The following is a 6,851-nucleotide window of genomic DNA, read 5'->3' as shown; positions in this document are numbered from 1 at the left end:
ATCATCATCAAACTCTAATTCGAAACTAGTCATCTGATTCCCAAGAATTTCTTGAAGCTCTGATTGTATTTCTGAAGAAGAGGTATCTTTTGCAGGTCCTCCACCAGTACCACGTAAGTATGTTCTATCATCAGAAAACATTTTTTTGCCACATTTTTTTATGTTTTCATACTTACTCCGAAGAGTTTTAGGATCTCGATAACATTCGCTGCAAATCTACTGACCACACTGATAAACCTAGTTTAACAATCCGCGGTTTAAATAACTATTGAACAACATAAACAATTTTAAACTCGGTTAAATTTTTAAACAAAGTTTAGATAATCTCGAGTTTTAACCATTCTGGTACAACTGGCCCTTAATCATAACATGAATTATAATTTTACAAATATAATTAATATAAACTCATTGAGATCTGACTAATGCAATAACTTTTGTTTTATTTAACATTTTGAAGTTTCATTTTGTTTAATAAATTAAATACTTTTGCGCTATGATACAGATATTTTTATTTTTTTAAACAATTAAAGCTTGTTAAAATTCAAATATTTTTCTATCTAATAATCAATCAGTTATCGGCAATTTGAAATTGAAATCATTTTTTCAAAAAGATAATTTGTTATGACTAATAATCTATAAATATGATATACATATTGTTCTCATGAATCATGATGTTATGATCAGTGAGACAGTGACCGCACATAGCATTATTTATTATTTACTTAACTAATATTAATAATTATTATTAAATGATTTAAAAGTTTAAACTTTAAAAAGTATTATTAAATCAGTAACCAGTATTATAATATAATTAAATATGTATATTGATATGCGTAAAGTTAGTCTACGTAATCTCTACAAACAGATAATAGTATTGTATAGCATATGCGGTTGCTGCACCACAATAAAAAAAAAAAAAAAGGTACCTATACATATGTAGTAACCTCGTCCTCGTGCTGTCACCACTCAGTTACTGCATGTACTTCTTTTACGACGGTGGCACGTGTCGTTCTGCTTCAGCGTAGAAGGTAGAGGTTGAATGTAATATATATAAATAAAGTTAACACCTTGTAAAGTAATAACTGTTTATTAAACGTTAACTTATAACTAATATAAAAGTGTTTCGACAGATTTACTGTATGTAAATCTACCGGAGAGAAAGTATTTGAAATAGTCTAGTACTGGGAAGTACTCGTATAAGCGGCGATGCGGCTGTTACAAAGTCCGCGACTCATACAAGTACAAAAACTGGGAATGACTATAGCTCGACGGCTGAACAGTCTCTGGAGCTCTGGGTGATCAGGGCCCCTATTTATATGGAACATGCTATGATAAGGAGAGGACGAATGACGTCAATGGGAAGGTGATTTTGGTATTAGCTCTGGTGCTAATCAATGAAATGCCTATATTAATGGCCTATTCCGGTGGCGTGATGTTGTTGTAAGTTTGGACTTTGGATCCTCGTTTTTATGTGAAAAACACCGGTTTACTACACATATTATAATTATTTCAAATCTATCAATTAATAAATTACATGAAGAATCTTTACCAGTCAATTCGAGACAGATTAACAATTAAGTACATTTAAAACCAAGCAATTGAAATGTAAAATGTTTATTCAATAATTTTTAACAATCATATAATATACATCATTTTATTGCTCAAACAACAACTGGCCTAAACTTGAAGAAATATTTTTCAATAATATTTTATTAAAACTATATATAATACTGATGTGTTATTAAATAATAAACTTTAATAAAGTTTAATTAGTTGGTTATTTTAAATAATATTTAATTGCACTACACCCTGTAAAAAAAAAATCTTGGAATAAAATGTAAGTATAAAAAACTATATTATACATTTATTAATTGTTTTTTTACCTTGTATGTAGTTCCATGAAATAAGATTCAATTATTACAGTTAGTTCACTGTTTTATGTGCCATTTTTGCACATTATATATGGATATGAATTGGTGAACGTTATTTGGATTTTTCTAAATTGTCATCATTGTCAAAACAAAACCAAATAGCATGTCTTACCACAAAATGTAAATATAACTGAACAAGATTTTAAGATTTTAATATTATACTTTAATAATAAGAATAGTTAAACAATTAAATACTAAATACCTAATACAATAAAATGTATATTGTATAGGCACCGTGCATGTGGTGAAAAACAGCGCGCTCTGGTTTAAAACTCCTGAAGTTCTTTTATTATTGGAATGTTGAGATTTTATGTACATACTTACTATTTTTACTTGTTAGTTTTTACAGTTTGTGGTTTTTACAAAGTAAATTAAATTATTATTTAATATCTATAATTTTTTATCATATTTATCAATAATTGATATAAGTATTATTAATATCTACTGTAATATCACGATAATTATTGTTAATTACAAAAATACAAAATAGGTAATAAAACATTTTTTAAATAGTAAAAATAAGCTTGTAAGATGTAGATTGTTAGCTAATAAATTCATTTCTTCTATATAAATATGATACAACCTGATATCATTCTAAAATGTTGATTTCAAAGTATTAATTATAATTATATATTCAAAAATAATAAAGGATTAAAATTAGTTGAAAGCAAACATGTTTATTCAGTAATCGAAAACCAACAACCAAATGGGTATTCATTTATAACTAGTTATGCAATTAGACAAATGTCTGTTACATTACCACCTTATAAAGTGACATTGGAGGTAACTTGTATTATAAATTCAATTATGTTGGATAGTTTAATTTACATTTAGGTACTATTTTTTTTTATCTAAGATCGATGCCTCGAGAAATGTAATTGGTTAAACTTGTGAGTGTCCAGTGTTGTGTGCTGGAGCTGGAAAAAAATGCAAACATATAGCTGCTACTATTTATTATATTAATAATGAAGAAGGATTATCAAACACCACATTTGAACAGGAATGGGGTAAGCCTTTGAAATTAGGTGAAATTAAATATAAAAAAGGAAAGACAATTGGAAATTTATTTCCAAAAAAAAGAAAGTTTATAAACAATGTTGATAGTGATGCAGTGAGTCATGATATTCTAGTGAATAAATATAACATATTATCTATACCATGTATATTAAGTAAAATGATTGAAGAAGAGCAAAGGTGTGAGGCCTACATAGAGAGCAAAATGTGTTTAGAATACATCATAGATCAAGTAGAAATTGACATTAATGAAATATATATATCTGATATATTAATAAAGCAAAATGAATTTATTCTACATTTTGGATGTTTTTCCCCCTTAAATTGTATGGAAAATGAATATTATTCAAAAAGAATTATAGTTATTGAATTTGAACTTAAGGAATTATTCAATAAAACTAAAGATCAATCTGAGAACAGTTTATGGCATGAAGTTAGAAATTATCGAATATCAGCTAGTGTGAAAGCCCATAAAATTAAAACTTGTAAGAATTTATCAGTTGAATATCAAAATAACCTTGCAATATCTTTATTAATTTTTTTTTTTGCCATCTTACTTACAATTACAATTTACAATTGAATAAAAAAATAATATACCTTCCGTAAGCATAGCTTGTGTCGAAGGTATAGAGTTAACTATTTTATATAATATATAATATGTAAATTTACAATTTGATTTTAGGTGATTACATACTTATTATGAACAATACAATACATTAAATTATTTCTTATAGATTAGGTTTTTAAGAGAAAAAAAAAGAAAACAGATAACAGAGTTTTCATTTACAGATATAAATAATTATTGATTTAAAGACATAAACAACCATTTTACAACTAATGTTTTGGCATTAAAAATTTTACAGACAATGTTTTTTTTTATAATTATAGGCATAGAATTAAAATAGGTTGGACCAAGGTAGTCCACGAATTTTTGACCAAATGATTTTTTAAAATAACTAACTTTTGCATCATAAGCTACTGTTTCTCTTTTATTTAGATTTACCCAGTTATTTGAGTTGTTTACTACCCATAAGATGGCAATTTTTTTGAATAGTAGATCTACTGGTAATACATTAAATAATTTGAAATTAGTAAAAGTTGAACCTTCGAGAGTGGATTTATGTAAACATATACGAACTATTTGTCTTTGATGTATTAACAATGGTTTCGGTGCATTAGCTGAGAGACCTTCCCAAATTAATAGTCCATATTGTATTATTGCTTGGTATAGGGCTAAATATATTGTACGAATTACATGCATTGGTAAAATCTCGCGTAATTTATAAAAACTATGACTCAAAATACGAAGACGCATTAATAAATTATTTACATGCAGATTCCACCTCATGTGTTTATCAATTGTTAAACCCAAATAACGTATACTTGAGACTCTATATATGGTTTTACAAAGCTTATCATTGCACAAATTTTGGCTGTCACAAAAGTGTATCTTTAAATTGTCGAAATGTTCTTCATTGTTATTTATCGTGAAATTCACAAACATTGTTTTATTATAATTTATTGATAGCTTTCCATAATTTATGAACTCTACTACTTTTTAAAATTCTTTTGTTGCTTTTGTACGCACCTCATTCCAGGAGTCTCCTGAGAAGAGGAGACACGTGTCATCGGCATATGTGACGATAAGTCCCTCAATATCTAGACTACAAATGCTCTTAATATATAGGATAAATAGAATTGGGCCCAAAACACTACCTTGAGGAACACCCGCAGTTTATATACATTTTATCTCCGGTAATACCATTTATTCTAATCATTTGCCTTCTATTTTGCAAGTAACTCCGAAACCAGTCTAAGCTTGATGATACGATACCAAAATTTGGCAACATTTTTAAAAGTTCTAAATGATCCACCGTATCAAATGCTTTGGCCAAATCTACGAAAATCGCCAGAGCTTTTTTATTTTTGTCCAGAGCATAATTTATAAAACGTATTGCGCTATATAGAGCATTTTCTGTCCCTAGACCTGGTCTAAATCCAAATTGATTTTTAGATAAAAGTTTAAATTTTTCTAAGTATTGTATAAGCCGATTTTTGATGATTTTCTCAAATATTTTAGAAAAATTACTCAGCATAGAAATTGGTCTGTAGTTATTTAAACACGATTTGTCGCCTTTTTTAATATAGGTTTAATTACTGCTAACTTGAATTCTTCTGGAAATATACTATTTTTGATACTTAGATTATATATATATATGTTAAAGAACCTATTATATCATTAGCTACATGTTTTAATATTTTAATCGATACTCCATCACATCCAGCTGCAGTTTCGTCTTTAAGATTTATTAGAATATTATGAACATCTGATTTATTAACAATTTCGGTGAAACAATTGTTGAAAGAGACTCCAGAAGTAGTCTCATTGTATATCAAAGTAGACTTAACAATATCATTTGATAGTGTTTTCCCTAAATTAGTAAAATAACTGTTAAATGTGTTGGAAACCATGTACGGGTCGTCACAAGTATTTATAACTTTATTATTCACTTTAACATGACTAATATCCTCCTTATTAGAAATATGCTTTCCTGTAATTTCATTTATTACTTTCCAAGTAAGTTTAGGGCTGTAAGATTATTTATTAAATTTATTTTTAAAATATGTATTTTTTGCTACTCTTAATATTGTCGTAAATTTATTTTTATATTTGTGATAATAAGAGACAAATTTAGCATTATTTGGGTGTTTAGTCACTTTTAAGGATAATTTTTGCTTATAGCGTACAGAGCATAGTAGACCTTGTGTCATCCATTCTTTTATCTTTTTATTTTTTGAGTTTTCCAACTTTATTGTTGTTGAAGAATCTATTATTTGAGATACTTTATTTATGAAAATGTTTGCACTGTTGTTTACATCACTTGAATTAAACACCTCAGTCCACATTTCATTTTTAAACTTTTCGTTTAATATTTTATAATTTATTATTTTAACATTTTTATAGTAACTTCCTTTTTTTATTTTTTATTTCAATAGTCATAATTGTGGAAAAATGATCAGTTATATTTGTCTGTATTACTCCAGCTTCTATTTTGAGGTTAAGATTTTTTTCATTTTTAAAAAATATATGATCTAAACAAGAATGTTTCATTCCTACTGGAGTTCTAGTGTACACATTGATAAATGACTTAAATCCATTTTCTGACATAATATCTAGATATTCGTTATTTATATTATCCACACCGATTATGTTTAAGTTAACGTCCCCAATAATAATAATTTTTTCATTTGAAGAATTCAATGTGATAATTAAATTATTTAAAATAGTCAAAAATTCGTGTTTGTTACCCGAAGGTGACCTATATATACACAGCAAACTTAGGGATAACTTATCAGTTTTTAAAGTAATTTTTATAATATTAGCATCTATATATTCATATTCCAAAAAATTTACATTTAAACCATATTTCACATAAATAATGATACCATCATTTTGGTTTCTTTTAATTTTTGAATAATATGATTGATAACCAGGTATCAAAAAATTACAATAGTTTATATCATGCCATGTTTCTGTTAAACAGATTATATCTAAATTGAAAAAGTATTAGTATATCAAGGTAAAATCAATGTTGCTTACGGGAAAAAGTATGAAGAGGAAGCTATGGAGTGATATTCTAAACTTTTTGGTGCTACAATTTTAAAATGTGGTATTGTAATTCATGCTCAAAAGCCGTGGCTTTGTGCCAGCCCAGATGTTATTATAACAGAAAATAATCAAATATAAAAGTTTTAGAAATAAAATGCCCTATATCATGCAAGTCTAAACTAATAGTTGATCACGAAAAAAAAACAACCAGTCGGGGGACTGCCGGTAGAAGTGAAAACTTCTTTAGGTACGTTGGGCGTATGTATATATATACTGTAATACTTAAGTGTGAGCGT

The sequence above is a fragment of the Rhopalosiphum padi genome, chromosome 3 (assembly GCF_020882245.1).
Source record: "Rhopalosiphum padi isolate XX-2018 chromosome 3, ASM2088224v1, whole genome shotgun sequence".
NCBI classification, from domain to species: Eukaryota; Metazoa; Arthropoda; class Insecta; order Hemiptera; family Aphididae; genus Rhopalosiphum; species Rhopalosiphum padi.
Note: the sequence above shows the minus strand (reverse complement) of the source record.